Source organism: Astyanax mexicanus, chromosome 8 (genome assembly GCF_023375975.1).
Source record: "Astyanax mexicanus isolate ESR-SI-001 chromosome 8, AstMex3_surface, whole genome shotgun sequence".
In the NCBI taxonomy this organism is placed as follows: Eukaryota; Metazoa; Chordata; class Actinopteri; order Characiformes; family Acestrorhamphidae; genus Astyanax; species Astyanax mexicanus.
In genome coordinates, this window is record NC_064415.1 from 16,836,725 (window position 1) to 16,862,192 (window position 25,468).

General features: G+C 38.1%; 1 protein-coding gene across 4 annotated transcripts in view; it reads left to right on the forward strand.

Annotated features, from left to right (window-relative positions):
* Nucleotides 1-1,845: 1,845 nt before the first annotated feature.
* The window catches only part of zgc:109889 (WH2 domain-containing protein), a 55,740-nt gene continuing 32,117 nt past the window's right edge, over nucleotides 1,846-25,468 (forward strand). For 3 of the 4 annotated variants that reach the window (XM_022678537.2, XM_022678540.2, XM_022678538.2), the window contains exon 1: nucleotides 1,846-2,130. The gene's annotated coding sequence lies outside the window, so the exon portion shown is untranslated. Of the gene's footprint in view, nucleotides 2,131-20,050; nucleotides 20,226-25,468 lie in introns of those variants that run through there. The other variant, XM_022678539.2, reaches the window with a different exon arrangement.

Sequence of the window (25,468 nt, forward strand, 5' to 3'; positions counted from 1 at the left end):
GTGCAATCACGGGCCACAGACTCTGTAATATAACAAAAAAATAAATATACTACTTAAAATAAAAACTAATAACATCATACTCCTACATTACGGTAACTGATTCCTGACAAATTCAACATACACACTTTCCTCTGAAATCTGAAAATAGTAGTTTTCTCAACGTGCCTGAAATGTTCTGCATTTGCTGTCCATTTTTCGTTTTTTTGGAGTTGTCATGTTCTCCCAAAAGCTTAGGACTCTCGCCAATTTTAGATTCTTTGGCCCGTTTTCTGACACCTAATGTTCAAACTTTGAATATCACATAAAAAAAAACTGCTTAATAGCGGGCAAACTTTTATTTTATTTGTAAAATACCTCGTGGGCCGCTCCCTGCCCTAACCCCTATTTCCTACAGATTCTTCTAATCTGTGGGTACGCCTACAAAGCCCTTTTTTTTTTTTTAAATTAAATTATTTATTTATTGAATGCTATATATTGTGAAGAAATAATACAACTTTATAAAACACCAAAACATACACAACAGTACAAAATATATAATCCCTTCTTATGAGCAAATAAAAAAGAGCTAAAATAATTATAATAAAATAATAAAATAATAACACACAAAGCTTCCATTTTTATCTAACTGGTAAATATTCTATAAACTCTTAAAACTGTAGAAAGAAAATTAGAGACTGTATCTCGTCTATTTATAATTTTCAGTTCAGAAGGAGCTATATAAAAAGTCATCAGTCAGAGCAAGTCATTTTATGTGATTATGGTTAAAAACCAATCTAAATGGGGAATGGGATGGAAAATCATCCGAGTTTCTGTGAGTATTAATATGTTCAGATATACAGATAAGGTGATAACATTGGGCACAATGGGATTGCGATGGGATGGTGATGGGGAGCATGTGGCCTATATAGATAGGGACGGTATGGGAATGATAATGGGAAAGGAGACAACTGAAATGAAGACATCCTTCTTCTTCCTATCCTCATGCAGCTCTATAATTCACCTGCAGGCATTTACATCATATATATAAAAGCTTTCACACATCATTATGTAGAGCAATACCGACACCTGGTGGCCTAAAGGATACAAAATTACAGGGTTGCAGCGCACACCATGCCGTAATAATGAAATAATCTGCATTATTTATTTTTTTGTTTATGAAAAATGTAATGTTTTATATTTTATGTCACACTGACGGTATGAAATACATAATTGATAGAGCAATGTGGAAATGTGGTGCTAAAAAACATTTCGTAAAGCATGCTGTAAAAATGGAATTAGATGCAGTGTTTATTTTTCATTTTCCATTTTTCTTATAACACACTGATGATATGAATTATCTTAAAAAAGGTAAAGTAATGTTGAAATACAGTAATTAAAAAAGCTGTAACAAAATAATAGTATTGCAACGTACAGTATTCTGTAATTATTTTATTTTTTTATTATTATTTTTATTCTTATTAAAAATTAAATGAAGAAATGCAGTGATAAAACCTTTTACAGAATAACAGCTGCATTATATATTGTTTTATGAACAAATAAATGTTTTATAACACACTGACATATAAGTATAAACTGCCTTAATTGGTAAAACAATGTAGAAATGCAGTAATAAAAAACAGTTGAATTGCATTATTATTTTTTATTATTATTAAAAAAAATGTTTTATAACACACTGATATATAAGTATACGCTATTCTAATTAGTAAATTAATGTAGAAATGCGGTAACTAAAAAAAATCTAGGCTTTAGCTAGTGTTTGGACCAGTGTGGCGCATCGCTCCTGTTATTATTATTGGTAGGCGGTGGAGGCTGTGAAGAGGCTGTGCGCATGCGCAGAACGCAAAGCGACGCAGAAGAGCCTCGGCCGAAGCTGCTGCTGCTGCTGCCAGAGAACCACATACATAACCTAACCCAGCTATTATACACACACACACATTCACACACAGGCTAGAGTAGCTGCGAGCATCAGTGCGAGGTTCACACATATTAAACACAACCTCAGACCTTCTCTGGAGTCTTCACCAGAGCCGGGGAAGCGATGTAAAGCCTAAAACAGAGGACGAGAATAGAAAGAGGAGAGAGAGAGAGACAGCGGAGGAACCGCTAACCGCGCCTGCTGCTCCTGCTCAGGTACACCAACCGACATTTAATCGGGTTTACAGCCTTCAGGGATTCAGAGACGCTAGCCTGAGCAGCTAAAGCTAACCTTCATACATAGTATTAAATGTTGAGGAGTGGCTGCTAATGTAACGAGGTGTTTATTAATGTATTAATGTGTATTAATGTGTGATGTTGTGTGTTGTGTAGCTACAAAACGATTTGTTTGTGATTAATAGCTATTTAACCTGGTAGGCGTGCGTAGCTAACGTTCCTGACCGTCTAAAAATGATAAAATATACATTAATCTAAGAACAACAAGCTAATAAACAAATCTGGGGCTCACAGTTACAGAACGCCACCTTTTGTTTATTATGGTGACCGCTCCTCGCCCTGTCACCGGGGCCGAGACTCCTGCTGGAGCTGCTGCTGCTGCTGCTAGTTCAGGCGCAGTGACTGGAGGCTGACTGAGGCTTTACTGTGGGTTTGTGTTTTAATAAATACATTAGTTAAGCTAGCTTACTAGCTAATAAACACGAAATAAATGTTATTGTTAAAATGGTAAACAGTTTTTCTACTTAGCTAGCTTAAGTAGTGGTCCGCGTGATACGTTTGGCTTCAGGTAAAATCCAGAAGAGGCGTTTAAGAGAATTAGAGAATTAGAGAATTTCCTTTACTGAAATTTTAAATGTCAGGTTTTTGTAAATATGTGTAAGATGATGATAAAGCACCTCTGTGTCAATTTATCTGTCTATATATCTATTAGGGCTGCGCAATATATCATTTTAACATCAATATCATCAATGTTTTGTGCAGTCTCAATGTTTTACATAAAAACAACCCTTTTGCTGCTTAATATAAAAAAGACTTGCACACTCTTCTCATTTTACATGACAGTGCCATTCAGATTGTAGCTAATATCTACCTAACAAAATTTTTTTACTCCAGTCATTGGTGCACAAATTGCTTTATTAATAACATGAGTCTTGAGTCATTGACCTTTGGTGAGATTTGGTAAAAATCTATCTACCTGTCTGTCTGTCTGTCTGTCTGTCTGTCTGTCTGTCTATCTATCTATTTATCTATCTGTCTGTCTGTCAGTCTGTCTGTCTATATATCCATCTATGCCCCTTTACGGAGATGAGATTTTAAATGTCAGGTTTCTGTAATAAATATAGTTTTAAAATCGATATCATTAATGTTTTGTGCACTGTTATTTTATACTCTCAATTTTATATATATTTTTAAAAACCTTTTGCTGCTTAATGCAAAAAAAAAAACTTGCACACTGTTCTTATTTTACCTGACAGTTTATACCAGATTGTTGCTAATATCTACCTATTAACATTTATTTTACTCTAGTCATTGGTGCACAAATTTCTTTATCAATAACATGACATCTTGTGTCATTGGCTTTTGGAGAAATTTGGTAAAATCCCTGTATTTTTTTTATATCACATCAACAAAATAATCACAATGTATTTTTCCCAATACTTTGCAGCCCTGTCTATCTATTTGTCTGTCTGTGTGTATTGGTGTAGCACAGTGGATAACACCACTACCTGCCAGTGTGCTAGCACATCATGTGCATGTGTGGACTGTGGTTCAATTCCCGGTCTGGGTGACTATGCTGTGCTGCACTTATAGAAGTTCTTGGGCAACACTCCTAACACTACATTGGCTCATCTCTGTAATAGGACTAACATTGTATGTATCTATCTATCTATCTATCCATCCATCCATCCATCCATCCATCCATCCATCCATCCTTTATGAGATGAGTTTTAATGTCAGGTGACTATAAAATATGTTTGAGATGATTATAAAGCATTTGTCCACCAGACTATATATCCACTTGGGCTGCACAATATATAGGTTTAGCATCGATATTGCGATGTACACATGTGCACTAGTCATGCAATGTTCTGTGCAATAACAATATACAGTTTTCTTGAACTTTTTTGCTACTTATAACAAATAAAAACTTCTCATTTTAATAGACAGTGTCTACCAGATTATTAATAATATCTACCTAATAACATTTATTTTACTCCAGTCCCACCCACCATTTTGTCTCTCTCTCTATTTGTCTCTCTTAATTATTGTATCTCTCACTTCCTTTACTGGTGTGTCTTACACATTCTATCTTTCACTACTGTTCTGTTTTTCTCTCTGGATTTCTGTTTTAATCTCTGTTTTAATTAATGTAAATTAATGTCTCTCAAACTGTATCTCCCACTGTCTCTCTATTTTTTTCTCTCTCTCATCCCTGTCTCCATCAATCTCTCTTACTCTCTCTCTCTCTGCCTCTCTCATCCCTGTCTCTATCACTTTTTTACTCTCTTTCTTTCTGTATCCCTCTCTCCCTATATATTACTTTCTCAGCTTTTCTGTTCATAATTCTCTATTCTCTCTCTGAGTCTCTGTATTTCAAATTCTTTCTAATTCTGTTTTCCTCATTTCGTATCTTTGATTCCCTCCCTCTCTCTCTCTTTCTTTCTCTCTTTCTCATTTCTTCATGCAGATCTTTATCTCTCTGGTTTTCTGTGTAAATGTTTTCTCAGAACCACTAATTGCGGTGTGTTATACTCTCTAATCATTAGAACTGAGCCGTCCTCTGGTTTGTGTGTTTTTGTGCTTTGGTGCTTTTTGTGAAGATTTACAAGCCCTGAATCTGATTTGTGAGCTTGTAAAATGTGACGAGGGCCTCATCTGTTTACAGTGGTCTTACTAACAGACCCTGGATCCGTTCTTTTGCTGTGAGAAACTTTATGAATGTGGTCTCAGACCTAACATAATCAAATAACTGCTGACTCTCTGATGCAGCTCTTCCAATGTTCAGATGTTTCTTCCCACAGAGGGAATGGTTATGTTTCTTCCAGGCCTGATTCTGAATAGAAGGAGAGTAGAGCTTAGAGCTTATGTGTCACATATGACAGGCAGAGATGGAGTGTGCAGCATGTTGTTTATTCATGCTGTTTTCTCCTGGAGCTCTGCATTGTGTTTTTTTCCTTCTTTTTGGCGACTGTGCTTTGAGAGAGTGTTCCTGATGAGAATTCCAGAACCTGTGAGAGTCCTGTGATCTAGAACTGAAGCAGGCCTGTCTCCCAGAGCACTGTGTGTTGGTTTAGCTATGTATGACAGATGTAAACATCTAGGCTGTCCCTCTCCACCTCCTGTACACGAGAAATAAAATCCTCTGGGGTCGCAGAGCAGGTCATGTGTTTCCTCTCCTCTGTAATAAGTTAGCTTACGTTATGACATTAGCTTACTTTGAGCTCTGTGTACGTGTGCACTCCTGTGTTTGCCTGCATTTTGTTGCTTTTTGGCTGTATATGGAACAGCCATTGGCTATTCTCTGCTCTGTTCTGTATATGTGGAGGAAAGCTTTGTGGTTTAGCTGTAAGGTCTTTTGTGAACAGTCGTAAAAGCAAAGTGCAAGCATGGTGGCTCTTTTGAAAGCAGTCAGAGTGGCACGAGCCAATGACATGGTGCATCAGCAGCACAGTGGGTAACATCAGTGCCCTATCACTGTAGGTCTGTCTGTCCATTTCACACACTCTTCCAGCCACACACACTCACACAGGGGAATGTACAGATTTCCACATACTCCTTGTATCTCCATTTGTATTGTCTATGCTTTTAGACATGAATTAAATGGTGTTTTCTTTTATTAATTGACCAATACTCAAACTCGGAATTAATCTTTTTATGTTGATTTCCATTGAAAGTTAAAAACTGACACTTTGGAAATGCAATATTTTCCATATCTATACGGAAGTTATATACATTGGCTGTGACTAAAAGGGATCCCAATTTATATGTTAGGGCACTTATGAATATTTTGGTCAAAATTGTAAAATGGACGTTTTGTGGAAAAGTCTAAATTATTAAGGGCTTTACGATATACTATAATAAATATGTAAAAATTATGTCTAAGTTTACTCTAGTGAATCAGGGTGGATTTAAATATTGGCTTTTAAACTTATGATCCATTTCTCCTACAGTTCAGCTACAAGGGCTGCAACGATTAGTCGATATAATCGAAAAATTGATTATAAAAATTTGTCGACTCTAAATGTTCATTGTCGACTAATCGACCCTCACACAGTTTACACTTAACTCAGCCAGTCTCCAAAAGTGCCCAAACACAACAGATTACACATCTCCTCACTAAATATCAGCATTTTTCACATTTAAAGGGCAATATTCTGGAAACTTGAAGGGCATTTAAATGGCTTCTAATGTTAAAATATCATTCCACCTTAAATAGTGCAGCAGTTACATTGTGTAATTAAAGGTTTAGCTTTAGCTTAGGTTAGCATAGCTAATATGCCAGAAAAGGATCATTTAAACCATTTCTAAATGCTTAAATGAAATTATATGATGCAGTATTTTTTTTATAATAAACATAAGATTCATAAGAGTCAGTAACATTCACTAAATACTGTACTCTGTAGAGAGTCATCCTTTCAGAAATCAAACCATTTCCACACAAATGACTCATACACATTCTTTTATTCTTTTTTTGCAACTGAATTGTACACAGATTGTAACATTTAGCAGTCATGTTAATACAACATTGTCATTTGTTGTATCTTGTTTAGAAAAGTTTTAAATACATCAGTGTTTACATCAACATACTGTATTGCCCAACTCTATTGGTTAAAAATAACACCTGTTTACTTTTATCAGTGGAAGCTCAGCTTTACAGTCTATAAGATCTGAAAGTGGCCAGTCCATTTGAACCCAGATCAGGTCTTTTGGTCCATCTCTGCATTTATAACCTCTGTACCTTTAACTAATAGCAGCTTCGGCTGCTGCTAATGTAGCAAATGATTAAATTAACCCACACATACACAGCCCATATGCCCCGAGGCTGGTGAGCTGAGTCAGCAGTATTGGGCAGCCACGTATGATCGATGCCCTGTGTAGCTGTGGCAGTGAATGCGGTCACATGACAGGAGTCACATACGTGACTGGTGATCACTGATGATGTCCATCGATTGGCTGCCGTCTCGTGTCATCAATCTCAGCTCAGAGCACATTAGAATTCCATCAGTGTCCGTGTGAGGGGAAAAGAGGTTGGAAGGTTCACATAGACGGGTGACTCACATCTGGCTGCTTCAGCCGCCACTAAGAGACAGCGAGGAGTGTCATCATCCTGCAGTGTTAGGAAGAGGAACAGCAGCACCAGTGTGTAAAGCCATTCACAGAATGCCAGCTCGATTTGCTCTATGCCCTAGGCTGAGCCATGTGATCTCTGCATGCCCATGCAACTTTCACACTATTGACATCAGCTGCTCTGTAGATTGAGTGGTCACATATCTGAGCTAGCAAGAAGTGCTGAATGCTGGGGACCTGCTGGAAAGGCATGTATAGGGCTACACCGATTGTTGTTTTATACGTAAAAACCTCAAAATCTCCTAAATGTAGGGAAAGAATAGTGGTGTCGATTGATTTGAAAAACAAAACCAGATTAATCACACGTTGTCCTCTTCTTAAGAATAATATATTAGAAATGGATTTATTAAAATCACTGTGTAAAATTACTGTATCATCAATGATAGATGGGCATAATTAAAATGAAAATACTGTTTATTTAAGTGGTGTCAATTCCTTAAAAAGTATTAATTGTATTATTACAACAGTATTCAGTGATTAATCATGATTAAAATAGAGAGAAGGTATCCATGTATTATTATAAACATAAACTGTAGTGCATCATATTGTGTTTACATTGATAAATACTGCTAAATACCACTTAATATACAAATGCTAATATGCCACTAGGCTCTGAAAAATAAGTAAATTACAGCCAAACCTGGTGACATGACATTAAGATTAATGATATTAGTGCATAAGGCCATTTTATGCCACTTATATAATGATAGTATTGATATTCATGATCAATTCTATCTTTTTTTAAAGAGCATCAAACGTTTGTCTTAAGAATATTTAGACATTACATTAGAAATACAATTTAAAACTCCTAAATAAATTTACAGGTTAATTGCATATGTTAATGCTGACATCCCTAGAAAAAAAAAAAACTTTATGCTGCACGTGTGGTAGATAGAGACTAACTTTGAAAATGGCAGGAGTATTTACATAAATAATAATTTATATATTTTAAATAATAGAGTGCCATCTCCCCACACAGAGAGAGCAAGGCCAAAAAAGGACCAGCCTCTTCATGCTTGGTGGAACCGGTCAAATCCAGGTCTGTACAGAACTCGGCCTGCCCCACCATCTTTCTAGAACCCTGGAAGACAGACACCAGTGCTATAGAAATGTTATTATTGTTAGATTGAAGCATCTAGAAACCCGAATATAATAGCATTGTGAATGACCCCACTCATCCCTTACACGAACTATTCTCCCTCCTGCCTTCGGGAAGAAGGTACCGCAGCATCCGGTCCAGCACGACCAGATTCTGCAACAGCTTCTACCCCCAAGCCATCAGACTCCTTAACTGCAGAGACTGAACTGATGGTTTTTCTGTACATGCACACACACTCTTACCCCACTTACCCCAGAAAATGGAAAGCACTAAAAACCCTACTACCTCACTGGACTCTATTGCACACTGTGTAATAGAGTAATTACTACCTCACCTGGTCTTTTTTGCACACTGCAAAATTTGTCTTGTTATTTATTATTCTTTGTCTGTATTGTGTTGTATTGTCTGTCTGCACTTTTGTACTGTTGCACTATTGTTCTGTCTACACTGTGTTTATGTGCACCATGGTCCTTGGAGGAACGTTGTTTCGTTTCACTGTGTACTCTGTATATAGCTGAAATGACAATAAAAACCACTTTGACTTTGACTTGACTTTGACTTAAACCACGCAAACTCACAGAGTAAGCTCTGTATTAAAATCGACTATCCTATCCTCTCCATTACTCACTATAGATTTCAGAACTGCTGCTGGAAGCAGTGTCAGTACAGTAGCTCAAGCCTAAGCTTTACAAGAGTGTTCCACAATATATAGTAAAAACTGTTGGAAAGGACAATGTTGTGGGTTGTGAACCATTGAACATTTCTACACTCAAAATCTTGCTCCTGTAGCCCGCTCTAAACATTTTGAAGCTTTGGGTGCTGTTCCTGAAGTGTTGCAGTGCAAGATGGATGTCAGAACGAGTCACAGGCACCGTCCCTCACTGCTCTTCACCTCCTTTCAGTGTGTCCCTCTCTGTCCTCTGCAGTGTCCTTGTTTCAGTGTCGGCCCAACACTTATCACTTCCTTTTTCTCACCCGCCCGTCTCTCCTTGCCTTTGCTCTCAAAGAAACAAATCAGTTTTAGCAGGCTTCACTCCAGTGTTCTGTTTTCCTCTGTTACTCTGTTACTGCCTCAAAAGATCTGCTTTTTCCAGTTCATTTCCATTAATATGCTTTGTAGGCTGATCTGTGACCAGCTATTCCATGCCAATTCTTAGCCTGTGTCAGTGGCATGAAATATTGTTCTTGGCACTATAAAAATAATGTTGTTTATTGAATTTATTTCTTGGGGGATTTATTGTCCTTAAGAAAGTTATTGTGACAGGCCTAGTCTTGAATTCAACACCATCACTTCGCCAAATATTTGTTTACAGCAGTTTCAAGCAGCACTAGGTAGGATTTCCTTGATTTTTTATCTTTTTAAAGAAGTAAAATTACAGCTTGAAACCAGAGACTGTAAAAAAAAGATGGACGCCGTGTCTCCGTTCCCATTCATTCAATGAAAATGAAGCCAAAATCTTCCGCCATGTTGGCGATCCTGACACCCGATTCTGCACAGTAGAGACCAGAGGAGGGAGAAAGACTGTGGAGAGACAGCCTACTCATTTAAATAACCCCGCCCCTGAGGGCTGCCTCGCGGTCACAGGCAGCAGAGCGGGGCGGAGCGGAGCTGACGGTCTGTTATTGGTCCCGCCCATAAGCAGCCCTTTTACAATAACCACACCTTTTTTTTTTTATAGAGCTGAATAACGTTTTAAAAAACAAGTTCTGTGGGGATATAAAAAATTGACAATATAAGCAGAGGTTACACTAGCTGTTGCATTTAAATAATGGAGGTAGAATTACAGCATATTAGAAAAAAACGTGATTGAGAGTTGTCTGTTTTGCCATTGAAACCTATGGGGATGGGTGGAGTTACACAGCTTTCTGCAGCCGAACAGCAGGGGGCGCCCGACCTGTGGTGGCTTCACTTTTGAGAGACGATGCTCTGTCCAGCTATATACAGTCTATGCTTGAAACTCACTGCAGCGCTGCATTGAGGTGTAATAGGAGGAATAGCGGTGCTCTCGTGTCTGTGGCGGAGCTCCTCTGAGCTCAAACCAGACTCTGTATGTTTTCCGAGGCGGCCGTGTCCAACGCTTGCGAGAACTGCGACCTGCTTTCCGACCTTTAGTTCTAACAGTTCTACAAAGACTACTGGTTCATTCTTTACAAACTAACATATACACTCTGGCAGAAGCTGGAAAGAGACCAAATATGTCTGTGAAAGCCAGAAAACGAGAAAGAGAAGCTTATCCGCCTGAAACATTTATTACACTCTACAACTGTAGGGGGAGCCCGCAAGCACAAAATCTCAATCCTACCTAGTGGAGCTTTAAGTGTCTTTAGCCAAACACATGAACAATAGCAGTTTAAAGGCTACTATGAAACCCTCTTCCCTAATTAGCTAAAATTTGGTCCCAGATGAGGAGCTTTTGTTTTTTTTTGTTTTTTTTTACAAAAGGAATATTTGAGCTGTAGACACTAATCCCCCAAACACCACTTGCCTCCTGATAGAGGAAAGACATTGTATGTGTCTAAGTTTAGCTCTGCTTAACTTTTTGATGCATTGGATATCCCACATTTAATAAATTGGACCCATTGCTCACAACAAGGCACGTCTGATGGACACTGCTTTTCCAAAAGAAAATAAAAGCGATCCATCGAATCGTGTTGAGAGTACATTGGTACTCTGTAGGGATATATATATATTCTACAAAGCAGAATATATACTTTAGTTATCCAGATAACTCAAATGCCAGGGCTCTATGGATCTGGGTTGAGAATCATGGTTTTAAATGCCTGTAAGCAAAAAAAAAAACAAGCTCCAGGACCTGACCCACTCCGCATTAGCCCCCGAACCCAGGCCAGAGCACTTACAGAGGGGAACGGGGACACTGCAGCTCACGTGGGCCTTCGCTTCACTTGTTGCAATTGTGCTGAGGGCACCACATTTAATTGTGTGTGACAGGGTGACAGGAGTGCATGAGAGAGAAAGAGAGATAAAGGGCAGGGGAGCGAGAGAGAGAGATGGAATTTAGCATTCTGAGTTCATCAGGCTACTGTCCTGTCATATCATGTCATCTTTAGGAAATAGATTCAAGCTGTGCCTAAAAATGAATGTAATGTGTCAAACAGGAAATTATGCCACTTTGCCCAGTAGATCATTAGAAAATTAGGCTTAGGTCTTCATTAGTTTCTATTGTGTTGTTGTGTGGCCTAGAAATTGTAATTTTGGAATCAACCATATAAAATTGCTGTTGAACTCCCTGTTGAATATCCTATACTTCTAACTGTGCTACATATCTATCACTAAAAACTGTAATAATTTTGAATGCGATCTGTTTAGCTTTCTAGCTGATACCGCTGCTGCTTCTGTTTATTTTTGCTAACAGTTAAAAGTTGTCTGCACAATTTGCTGTTTTGTGTGCTTAGCTATGCTCTTGTGATGCACTCTGAAGAGGGAATTTTGGTTAGTGAGATTAAAAGTCTGTATTGTGCTTCTGCCACAAGGATTGTAGTTTTATAAATCCTACAAAAACGTGAGTTTGAGTAAAAAAAGGTAGACTAATGTAGCGATGACCGCATTAACAAGCATCGGCATCTTATTATAAAAAAAAAAGAAATTGCAAGTGCCATGACAAAAAAAGCCGCACACAGAGCTGCTACAATCTTTTAAATGAACAAATATGATTTGCTGTCAGAATTGGCCAATTACATTTCAATGGGAGATTATGAGAAAATTGTTTTATCCCTCAAAAGAGGGAATGTGTTCTGCTTAGTAAGTGCAGAACCATGAACTAAACAGATAAATACAGAAAAAGACCAGTTTTGGCTTTAGGCTGACTTTAAAATGAGTGCTTTAAGAAAAACTAATCAAGTTTTGATATCTCGAAAACTAATAAATATGCAATCCTAATTGTTGGCACTCTGCCACTGTTGACACTGCCATTATTTCCCGAACACGTTAAACAAATCTGAGACGATCAGTCAGTAGGCCTATGGTGAATTCACTTGGATTGACCCATTTGCCAAGACTACTCCTTTAAGATCTTCACAGCTGGAGGAATGTTGATACAGAAACCTGAGTGTCTTCCCACAAACGGATATTCCAGAAATTGTTTGATCTTTGCCCAGCTCTTCCAGCGCTGAGGACGGTTCAAATGCATGTCCTTCCTGTCCTTTCCTTCCAGCTGTTCTGAATAACGACTGCAATAAAATATGTTCTGTCTGAACAAATGATGATTTGTACCTACTTTAGTCAGAGCTACACAGCAAACATGAAAAACAGAACCTTCCATTGGGACAGCTGATCCAGAATTACAGACTCAAACTAACTAACTACTACTGAATGTGAACCAAGAAGAAGAAGATTTGAAATGTATTTGGACTTGACAGAAGCTGGCCAATGCAGAAGCCTTGGACTTGGCCAGAGATTGACAGTGTAGACCCATGAACCTCTTTTATAAAGCTTGGAAATAATTCTGTGACTCAGAAACAGAATTACAGTGCAATCACATCTGAACCAAAGTAACAGTCCTTATGGTCCAGGGAGTGCTTTCTAATAGATTTTAAAGCATTGCAATGAGGATTTGATTGCATTCAGCAACAGGAGGATTATTGAGTCCAGTATGTTGGATGAATACCACCCTATCTCATCCAAAGAGTACTAGATGAATGTTGGGGAGCTTTATACTTCTCTAGCACACACCTATTCAAACCTTGCATTAACATGATTCTTGGGTAATCCGATCATAAGTGGCTGGCATGTAGTAAAGGTGTGAACAGGGTACAGTGAATCTCAAGGACTCACATCACTCAAACCACATTCAGCGGTGGTCAGAGTACATTAATATTGTAGTGTGAATGCAGGCGGCAAAGCAATACCCACATTAAAGACCATAAAGCCCATACCGGCTACTGGGCGTGCTGCAATAACAAGCTCATACATTAGGGCATTACTAATGTCACGAAAGATTAGGTGCATAATCTCGATTTGGGCTCTTATCATAACCAGACTCTCCTCCAGTAAAAATGATGTGAGAAATCTCCAGTAAGCGGTCACAGGAGACACGGGTAAAAGGTTTGAACAGCTATGGATTGTCAATCATTTGTGATTTGTGATTGGATCAATAGGATGCATGTAAATGCCAGGTGTGTACAAGGCTTGTTTAACTGCATGCATTCATTAGAAGGTGTCCACAAACATTTAGACACACAGGATATTTCATGCAAACTTGTTTAGTGCCCTCTGTAAATTGAGAGACTTTCTTTTGTCTCATAACTTTGACCTTGAAAATCTGATCATGCACATTCGCAAGCTGCATGTAGCTTAATGTTCTCAGCCTGTGTATGTGTGTGTGTGTGTGCGTGTGTGTGCGTGTGAGTGAGAGAGAGAGAGAGGGAGAGCATGTGTGTAATGATGATCTGGTGTTTTCTTCTGCTGTGTGAGGCTGCCTCCTGCTCCCCATGTTTTATTCACATTGTTTCATAATCATTCGCCTTTTTCATCTTTCTTCTGCAGCCTAGTGACGGGGTCTCACCACTCTCTCTTACACTCACTCCATCTCTCTGTCTATCTGTCAGTCATTCAGTCTGTCTCTCTGCTCATTTTCTTCTCTCTCATTATCTCTCTCTCTCTCTATATGAGAGAGAGAGAGATATCTGCATCTCTCTCTCTCTCGCTGTTTTTCTGTTTACTTCTGTCTAACTCTTTCACTCTTACTTTTTCTTTCTCTCTCTCTCTCTATCTCTCTCTGTATATATATATATATATATGTGTGTGTGTCTGACTCTCTGCCTCTATATCTGACTCTCTTGCTCTACCTGTATCTGTCTGACTCACTGTCTTTCTCTCTTTCTGTATTTTACTCTCTCTTACTGTCTTACACTTTGTCTGTTATATTGTCTGCCTGTGTCTCTCTCGTTCTCTGCTTTTCTCTGTTTGCTGTTACTCTCTAACAGCTTCTTCTCTGCACTTTGCCTGTAGCCAACTCTTTCTCATTGCCTCTCTCCCTCCTTTTTCTGTCTATATATTTGTCTGTTTCTGTCTGTCACTCTTTTGCTTCTTCTCCTCTCCACTCTCTCTGTATCTGACTCTCACTCGCTGTCTTTCTGTTTCTCTCGTCTCTCTCTCTCGTCTCTATGACCATCTCTGTCTTTCTCCCGCTTTTATATTCCAGCTTCATCTATCTATCTCTCAGTGATTTCCCTCCCTTTTTTTTGATCAAGCAGAAAAATTGGAAGACATGAAAGGAAACCATGGCAACGCTTTCTCTCTGTTCTGCTGTTTAATGACTGTGTTGTTTTGCGTTGTGCGGATTCGGGGCAGTTCTGCGCGAGTGTGTTGGATTAGGGGCCGGAAAAAGCAATCACATTTCCATTCTCGTTTTGGTGGGGGTTGCTCATTTTGGCTGGGCCAGAGGAGCTTCCAGAGAGAGCACAACCCAGATACACACTTCAAAGGGCCTCTGCCAGGCCCGTGGAAAATGGGTATTGAGGGGGGGTTTGGTGTTGGGAGAGGATTTTGGGAGTGGTGCCATCAAAACGCACGTCTGCCCTACTCTTCTTTCCTCCATATACACTTCAGCAGCCAGTTAAACACAGCTACCTCAATTACGTACACATTGCTGACAGACATATAAATGAAAGTGTGGTAAAGATGAGCAATACAACTTTTAGAACTAGTCTTTGCTATATCCTGATACTTATTTATTTATTCTTTTCTGGATATTTGATAGGTAAATATATCCATGTATCACTGATTAGACATTAATTGTTCTTCTGCTTAGCTGCAGAACATTTGGGGGTACCATCTAAAACCCCTCATCATCCACATCTTTTGTTTTGCCTACATAGACTGAGATATATTTCATTTAGTACTATTTTGGGTGCATGCTGAATATTTTTGAGAGACTGTCAAATCTAAAATATTTTTGAGAGATGTCCTTATATTGCACAATATATCCATAACATAAACATTGTGACAAGCCTAGTATTGGCTATTGGATTTATGCACTGTGGTCACCTAATACCATAATAATAAAACTGTAGTCTGACAATGTTTGTAACACCTTTGTAGGCTATAGACTATCCCAACTTAAGTAATTTGTGGGGCAGTGTAAACATAAAAAAACGCTGAATCTGACCTTTTCACTTCCGAATTGCAGCCACACTGTGTTCTTAATGATTTGGCAAAACGTGGCTTCAGCTTGTTCTCATTCATAGCTCCTGTATTTCTGGTGAGGATTAAAGTGAAACTAAACGTGAAGCAGTGCTTTGTTGCACATGCCTGTCACTCACAAAGCAGGAGTTGTTTACACAGTTGTCAGATATGGGTCACATTAAAGAGACTGTGTGAACAGCCTTAAACAAATATCAGATTTGGTTCTAAAATCAGATTTGGGCCACTTTTACCTGCTGTATAAATGGAGCCTAAGTGTCTTTTGGCTTGTCCTCTGATATCTTTTTTTCGGTTTGCCACAGCCTGAGGTATCACCTTCTCAGGCTCCTTCAGAATAAACATAAAACCTTCTTTTCCACAATATATGATGGAATATGTACACACAGGTCAATACAAAGGAATTGATTATTTTTTACGGCTCATTTTACAGAAGAATAAAGGTGTTGAAAGCTTTCCAGACAGAGGAGTGCTTATTCTGTAAAAAATACAGATATGGCCCATTTGGACAGGACTAAAATCATTTAGAAACTTTAGTGAAAATTGCATTCCCCCACATCACCATGTGTAACACTAATCCTGTCCAAATAGGCTTAGAGACAAGTTGTTCCTCTGTGGTTCCCTGATCAATCCCAAAGAAGCTAAAAACTCTGTTATCAGAATAAACAGTGATTGTGCGATTAGTCTAAAAGTGACTCCAGTGACCAAGAAAACCATTTGCTGACTTGAGAGAGCAATGCCAGTTCTTAATTAAAGAAAAGAGAATGCAAATAACATAAAAAACTCTAAAAACTACATAGAAACATTGTTACATTTTACATTTTACCCTGTGTTACATTGTGCTGCTGTAAATGGTTGAATACCTGCGTCGAACACATGTTCATATACAGTTCCTTAAATGTTTTATTAGGACTGTCTGTAGTCTGATACGGTAAGGTGAGCAGATTGGATCTTGGATCTCAGCGGGAGGTTAAGAGTATTAGAGCTTCACACTCTTAGACAGAGAGGGATCTACAGCTCTCACACCTGTACACGTGTGCGCAGATACAATTGTTCCTAAAGGATCAAAAGTGTAGTTGATTTAATATTATATAATCATTTCAGAGGAAAAGCTAATGCATGCTTTTGTGTTTAAGATTGACTGCAGATTTAATGAAAAAAAAAAAAAACACACACATGCACACGTCTACTGCATCCATCTACTGTGCCCATCTTATTAAAAACAATAATGTCAAGCACTATTACAAGTTATTAAGTATTTAAGCTTTTTATTGCAAGATGAACAATTTTTTCAAAATCATTTTTGTTTCCATTTGTTTATAATCCACTTTAGTGTAAAAAACAACAGTTAATATTGATGTAATGCAATTTGTATTTGTACTAGTAAATGTAACTATATTTGCAACTAAATTGTTACTTGATTTATTTTCTTCCGTTAGAATTTTGCCATATCATTTGTAATTTTGCCACAGTTTTTGAGATATCAATACCTTGTTTTGAATGTTCAGTTTGATTAAATGATTCAGTCATGTACAAAAATAGCAACCATCCAGTATAGCTATTAGCTATCCACCATATTCTGTCGGTCATTTATTGGTTGTTATTGGTCGTTAATGCAGTCTGAAGTAGCTGCTGCTGTGGCTATGCTATTCCAACATTTCTACAGGCTATCTAACCTTATTTACAGCTATTTACATCACACCACACAAAAAGATAGACGAGATGTGTGGAGCTAGCTTGAAAGCTAACCTAGCTAAATTATATCCACTGCCTTCCAGAGAAGAGGAGCTGCGTTCAAACATCTGCTCTTATCATTCTGTAGAGGGAAACTCAGTTCAGAAACTCCAGTAAAGCAGATGGGTCGGTGTATAAACCTCGCTGCACACCCGACTTTCTGGAGCTTTAGAACCAAGCTGTTTCTCTGGGTTAGGATGTTCTAGTGTTGATTGATCACACGTATAGACGATTGGTTGAATGTGTTCCAGTTATTTTCTTAAACTAAAGACACAGCTCGTCCTCTGTGGAAGGTGGTGGTAAAAGTTAAATTAACCTCCTCAAGACCCCAGTATTTTTGTATTGTGTTCAAAACTCTGTCTTGATAATAATAAGTGTAACTAACTTATTCTGTACTTTTATTATCAGTGTTGGTGTAACCTATGCAGTGGTCTGCTGCTGTGTGTGGATAGCTAATACAGAGCAAACATAAATACTCCTGGTAGGGGTGTGACGAGACACTAATACCACGAGACGAGACGAGACACGATATTGGGTTCACGATAACGAGACAAGACGAGATTTAAAAATAAAATTTTAAAGAAAACTTTTTTTTTTGGACAAAATCATATACCTCAAACTTAACAGACTGGTTTCTCTCACACATTTATTCTATAAGGAATAGAAATAAGAATAAAAAAATAAAATACAACTTTTCTAGGTCTTATATAGTGCAAACAATAAGTGCAAACCACAACCAGTCATATTAAGACTATGGTTTGTGTTTTTTTCTCCTAAATCTCTTGTAATTTAACTATGCATAACCATAACCAGTCATATTAAGACTATGCTTAAAGTGCAAACAGAGACAGAACATATTTTTAAATACAGTACAGAGCTAAGGGATTAGTATAGCTTCCTATGAAACAGTCACATGTAGGATTTACTTACAGTATTTATATATGGTTTGTGTCTTGTTGGTCACTCTGTTACCGTTTATTGTTTTCACTGGAGCCAAAATGCAGCCAGACATACAACTAAAAAGTAGCAGAAGCATCTTCTATATCAGGGGTATTTAATTATGTTAAATAATTAAGTGCTATATCCTGTAAGGTTGTTTGAACTGAATGATGTAAAAATATAGAAGAAGAAGAAGAAGAAGAAATGCCTCTCTGGACAGATTTTGTTTACATGTATCCCCTGTCTCTCTGTCGCGCTCGGCGTGACTAGTTTCCGCCAGTTCTCATTTTTCCACCCATTTTTTCGGGCTCCCTATCTCCTTATAAAGGCGGTTTTTCACGGCCACGGTACCGCGACCCTGACAACACGGGTTCGATACCGCGTGAGGAGCGGTGTGTTTATTTATTTATTTTTTTCCTTACCGCGTCTGCACAGATCTGATTGACTGAAGAGAGCGTTTGGTGATCTTACCCCACACGTGATTGGTCTGTGAGTTTACTGTATGGAACGCCCTTTGGGTCTTTACGTCTACATTGACGTCCGTGTTAACACGTCCAATTTGAACGTCTTAAGACGGCAAATCTTACCGTGTTAACACGTTACTTTTGGACGTCTTAAGACGTTTAGATGATAGTACTTCCATTGGTTGCCTCAAATGTACCCACCCCTTGTTGATGTAGGGTTTGCGTTGTGGTCACGTGGGCTCTACGCTGTGGTCACATGTGCTTTATGTTGTGGTCACATGGGCTCTACGTTGTGGTCACATGGGCTCTACGTAGGCTGTTTCTGAGGATACGTATGCATCACATGTCTTATACGCAGCTGTGAAGTTGTAATCGCAATGGTCCATGTGTGCCGGGTGGGTTTATCTGTGAGAGTAATTTGGGGCGAGGTCAGGGTGGGTCTTTGGAGGGGCTTTTTTGCAGTGTTTGGATTCCCCCCCTCAGATGTGAGTGCAGTGGTAGCACCCAATTTTAAAGTTACGTGTTAACGCGGCACATTTTGCCGTCTTAAGACGTTTGGACATCTTAAGACGTCCAAAAGTAACGTGTTAACATGGTAAGATTTGCCGTCTTAAGACGTTCAAATTGGACGTGTTAACACGGACGTCAATGTAGACGTAAAGACCCAAAGGGCGTTCCATATTACTGCGCCGCACAATTAAATCCTTCTCAGTAGTTTATCGGTTTGGGTCCGCATTGGACAACGTTTGGGTCCGGACCGCAGTCCGCCCATTTTCCTCTTCTGCTGAGAACTGCTCTCACACTCGCTGCTACTGGGTTGCCAGATCCCTCTTAAAAAGTCCACATTAAACTGTTTTTTTTTCTATCGCGAGACAGGTTTAAGATTGACGAGAAATATCGTCACATTTAATCTCGCGAGATCTCGTGGCACGATATCTCGTCACACCCCTAACTCCTGGTCTAAAAAACAGAACTTATTCTCCACAGTGATATTTTTACTGTAGCAGCCCCACAAACTGGCAGTGCAGGTGGAAACATCTGTCAATAGACAGTTATTATATGTATTAATATCTGTAAAGAAACTCACTGTAAATATCTAAAAGTAATTACGAGTATTTGTCTGGTCTGCAGCACTTAGCATAGCAGACATGTTCAGCACTTCTGTTCTACACACTCTGCTCAGCGTTATAAATTCCAGCCTCATTATTGAGGCTCCCTCAATAGTGCACTGATCAAACGGAAAAGGGATTTAGCCAGAGGCGTGTGTGAGTGTGTGTGTGTGTGTGTGTGTGTGTGTGTGTGTGTGTGTGTGTGAATGCACGTTTGTCTGAGTGTGACTGTCTGAGAAAGAAGGCTACATGATTGCCGCAATGTATGATTGGAATGTATGAAGAGCTTCTCTCTCTTTCTGTATGCGTGTGTGTATAAATGTGTGAGTGTGTGTTTGTGCGTATGTATGCATCCGTCCATCTCTCCATTTTACTCACATCCGCAGCTTTTGCAGGGTGGGTTTTTCCTTGGTGTCGTTTCCATGGCGACACCCTTCTTGGTAAGGGCGGCACACTTCTGTCTTTTTTCTCTCTCTCTCTCTCTTTTTTTCTGTTTTTCATCCCTGTCTCAGTTCAGTCCAGCTTTAGTGGGAGTAAAGGTAACAGCATCTGCCTGCATCAGGTGAATAGGGTTACTTATGATTATTTAGAAATGCGTTACTCATAACTGCTGTGATGTGAATATGTGTGTATGTCAGATATGGATTGCTGGACAGTGTATTCTGGTTGAGAGTATACTGTGCATGATTGGCTGCTGTTTCTTGCTGGTTTGTGCTGATTGAGTGTAAAGGATTGTATAGAGTGTTGATTGTAAGGCGCTATATACTGTAAGTGTAGCTTAGTGCTGGGCGATATGGGAAAAATCATATATCACGATATGGAATTTTTTATATCACGATAACGATATATATCATGATATACCCCATTTAAGTATGTTTTCAGTTATTCTTTGAAAAATATGACAAAATCATATCATTGCTTACTTTTTTCCAACTTTATATCAAAGTGATATTAACCCCAACTTTCACAAATGAGAATTACTACCTTTTAGTGCAGTTTAATAGCGTAAAGCATGACGCTAACCGGTGTGTCCACGCGTGTCCGTCAAATAACGTAAAGCAGCGTCATGTCGCAAAACCACATTATGAAGCTTTTTTTGCGAAGATTACTTTATTATCACCTATATAAACCGAGTTTATGCAAAGTGACCACGCCAATACATTTCATCATAGCCTACTTTATATATTTATATGAATAATTGATGAAATTACTGTAGAAACTATAGAGATGATAGAAGGTAAGTAGCACGATAGACACTTTTCTATCGTCCCCACAATATTTGTCGTCATATCGCACAGCACTAGTGTAGCTTATGATTATTATTATCTTCATGCAGTAACTGACTGAGAGCAGAGGAGGAGCCAGACACGCCTTCTTATTTGGTAGACCCACCCCCATCATAGAACAGGTGTCTCAGACCACCTTTATTGAGCTTAGAGTATAGCCTTAAGGTGCATTTATACTTCTACTTCTAGCCTACATCATGTACACTTGTGGATTGCTGTCCAGTTCACCATAAAGACGGTAACACAAAAATAGCATAACACATGATCAATAATAGTATGATTTACTGGCTAGCTGCCTGACAGCTCAACTACAACTCACCTACTCCATGTAATAAACAGAAAGGTCCTATAGATGGTCTGTTCTAGCCGGTTTATACTCAGTAGGGTAGCAGCTAAGGATTATTTTGGTAATTAATTAATCTGCTGATTATTTTTTCAATTAGTTGCTTAGTCAAAGATTATTTCTGCCATGTCCTTCAACTCTAAAATGATTAAAAAAACAGCTGATTATGAAATTTAAGAGGCATTTAAATGTCTAGATGTTGTTTAAATGTGGAAAGTATTTATAAATTCAGTAAGTAATACCAAATGATCAATAATAGTATGATTTACTAGCCAGCTGCCTGACAGCTTAACATTAACTCATCTACTCCATGTAATAAACAGAAAGATTCTGTAGACATTCTGTTCTAGCCATGGCTGTCAATTACTTTATACAGAAGTCTTACCCCCACCTCCTTACAACATATCAGAATATGTGTTTAAAACTGATATATTGGGGGAAAAAAGGAAATATTAGTTTGTAGGATAAAATTGTGTGTTTTCATTGAAACATATGGCAATGGGTGGAGTTATACATTATACTGCAGCATGCCAGTAGATGTTCTAGACCTGTGGGGGCCTCATTTTGGAGAGCTTCATAATTTATATAATGCAATGTTTTTTTTCTGTTATATATTGCAGTATTTAAAAAATATTGCATTAGCATTTTGCATCAGTAATGCACTCAGTGTATGCAGTATAGGATACTGGACAAATTTGCTATGGAAATTACTTGACATTGTATGTTGCGCAGTGTGAATATTAAGCAATAGTACATTGCAATGGTAATGATGAAACAATACATTCTGAAGTCGTTGTCTCTTTCTCCCTATTTCTCCTGATCTGATACTGCCTCTCTCTCTCTCTCCTGCTCTCTCCATTAACCCGTCCCTCTATTACTTCCGCTCAGCGGGGCACTGATCTGTGGGTACAGTCCAGCCAAGCGCTCCAGGGGATCAGGATCACACTGATCTGGCCCTGCAGATAGACGCTCACTTACTCAGCCGTGCTGCTTTATTTATGGGACAGTAAAGTAAAGCAGAGAGAGAGAAACAGAGAGAGAGAGAGAAAGGGGGAAATGGAGTGTAAATATTTTATCTCAAGAGTGTATAAATGTGTGTGTGTGTTTTGGCTTTCACAAAGGTGTCTTTCTGTGTCTGTATGTGAGAGAGAAAGAGAGAGAGAGAGAGAGAGGGAGAGAGAGAGAAAGAAAGAGAGGTGAGATGAGAAACAATCATACATTAGGTCTGTGTGGGGACACTGAGAGGTCAGACTGGTCACTTCCTATTAACTTGACAAGTGTGGGTACATTGGGCACCTATACATGCCAAAACACACACACACACACACACACACACACACACACACTTGTGTTTTCTTCTCTGACCTTAAATCGCCTTAACTAAGTCTACATTCCTGATGTATAGTTTAAAACGTTTCTTAAAAAGACTACACTGATGTTCAGGATAGTAATGGCTTGTGATGTTTAAATAATAGGGGTGGGCAATATTCCCCTAAAATAAGTGTCAGTATTTTTGCAATAACTGTATTCTTGCAGATATGACAAAAATTCTAAATGCTAAATATTGTATTCATTTTAGTGATATACTGCTGCACAATACAAGTTTTATTTCAGATAAATATAACAGTTTTAAATTGTCAACAAACAAAATGTGTAGACATTTGTCTTTTTTTGTAAACAACAGTAATGATTGACTTTCAAATATAAGAAAATAGGAAATGTAACAAAAAAAAACTATTTTTTGTAACAAAAATGTACCACAATATAAAAGCACTGAATATTTAGTGCATGCATATAAACTGAATAATAAACTGCATATAATCTTTATTATTTTTTACTGTTTTATTTCTTATTATTTCTAAATTATTATTAAATGTGTTCAATCCCTTTGCTGTTATAAAGGCTCGGCAACATTGTAAATGAGTGTCAACCTCAATGGTTGATTGATTGATTGATTGATTGATTGATTGATTGATTGAAAACATAAACAGTTATTTAAAAAATAAAACTGCTATTATCATAATATGAATTTTTGTTATTGTTTTAACAATTAGGATTATATTAGTGTGTACATATGGAAAATTGCCTGCTAGGGGTGTGCGATATCGTATCGCACTCAATAATATTGGCAACATTTTTAAATATCGTGAACAATATTATACCCTGAAATATCGTGCCAAATCACAAACCTCTAATTATTTTATATTATTTTGCTGTTTTTAACAAAAAAAAATGTTCACACTGTTCTCATTTCCTATTATATATCTACTAGAGACAGATTATATCTGTCCAGTATAATTTATTTTACTTTAATTCTGGATATATGGAGATATTTGGAGTGCGTTATTAGTATCATGACATTCTGGATCATTAACTTCTGTTACAAATCTGATATTTTTTTTGTATTTTTAATATCTCAGTTAAGGGTGTGCTATATCATATAGTATACAATAATAAAATTAAATTTTAATTGTGTTGCAGTAGTGTATTCTTGAAATATATATATTTTTTAATTCAGTGTTTTTTTGTTGCAAATGTCCTTAATTTTAGCAATGTGACTGTATACAGAAAGTGTGAATTGAGTAAGATGGGTATTACGGGGGGTTGTAGCAAAGTCTTTCACATCTTTGCTGGTTGAATTTGGATTTAGAGGCTGTGTGAGGCTGTGACTGCTGAGTTTGTGAGGGAGCTGTCACAAGTAGCTGTGGATAAGAAGAGCTGAGGTTGTGTAAGGCTAGGTACAATACAAAAACATTGTTGTATGAAATTGAAATTGTGTATTTGTTTGCTTGTTAGTTTGTTCATGTTAACGTGCACATTAATCAGCATTTCAGTTTCCACATCAATGAAGAAGTGCCACATTTAGCTAATTAGCTCATTATCACCTGTACTCCCTGAATACGTTGTTATAGATTAATGGCCTATTGTAATTGCCTTGTAGATTCTATTCAATATCTTTGCTGATTCTGCACACTAATGGAAGCACACAAAGTAAACCAGCACAAAGACACATTACCTAACCTGCACTTTCTGTTTTCAGACATTTGGTTGGAGAAGCCTTTAATGCAGTGGCAATTTCTGTATTAACTAAGATTAAGTATGTTCTTCAAGGCCCATATCCAACATTTTTCTTTCTAAAATGCTTTTTATAACTTCAGTGTGAATCAGAGGAGCTAAACTGTGGAAGGCCGAATAGCTTATTGTATTTCACGGTTTGTTACCATTAAAGTATCAGATTTTGATAGCATGCCCCAGTCTCGACCCAGTTGTGTAATCAGTTTAGAGATTCCATCTCCAGAGAAGTCTCAGTGTTTCCTGGTCCTTCAGGCTGGAGGAGCACGGTGTGATCAGAGCTGAAGGTTGCCCCAAACACTGAAGGGCTTTGTTTAACTGAACCTAGTTCTGTCACAGCAGCTTTACTGCTCATCACTGTCTGAAGCTGAACGATTATTCCGCACATTAACTCTACTGACACACATGGCTGGTAGAACTTGTCGTTTGAATTTCGTGGGTAGAAACTCACATTTGGGTCAATTTTCACATTGTTCGCTTTCATTTCTTCAGCCATTTGTTTATGGTTTATGCATTATACCTCCGTATACTTGTGTGTGAAGTTGTTGAGAAGATCTTACTGAAGTCTATTTAGGTGTATTGCTTTATTTGCTGTCTAGTTATTTGTTTGTATGTGTCATGTCTAGTGAGCTCCTACTGGATAATTACATTACATTAATTACATTACATTTGGCAGACGCTTTTGTCCAAAAGTAATAGAAGTTTAAAGGTAAATCTTTAGACAGGGCTTAAAGGAGGTCAAAGGGAAATAATAGGATAGAGGAGTGAAGGAGGGGAAGAAGGAAATGAGGTTAGAAGTAGTTAGTTTATTTGTTAGAGGTGTTAAGAGAGAAAGTGCTCTTTGAAGAGCTCTGACTTCAGGAGTTTCTTAAAGAATAATAAGTGTGGATTGGTGCTCCTTGGCTTTACAGTACTGTTTTATTCAGTCTTTTAGTCTTCTGAGTGTGTTTAGTCAATAGTATCACTCACCAGACAGAACACA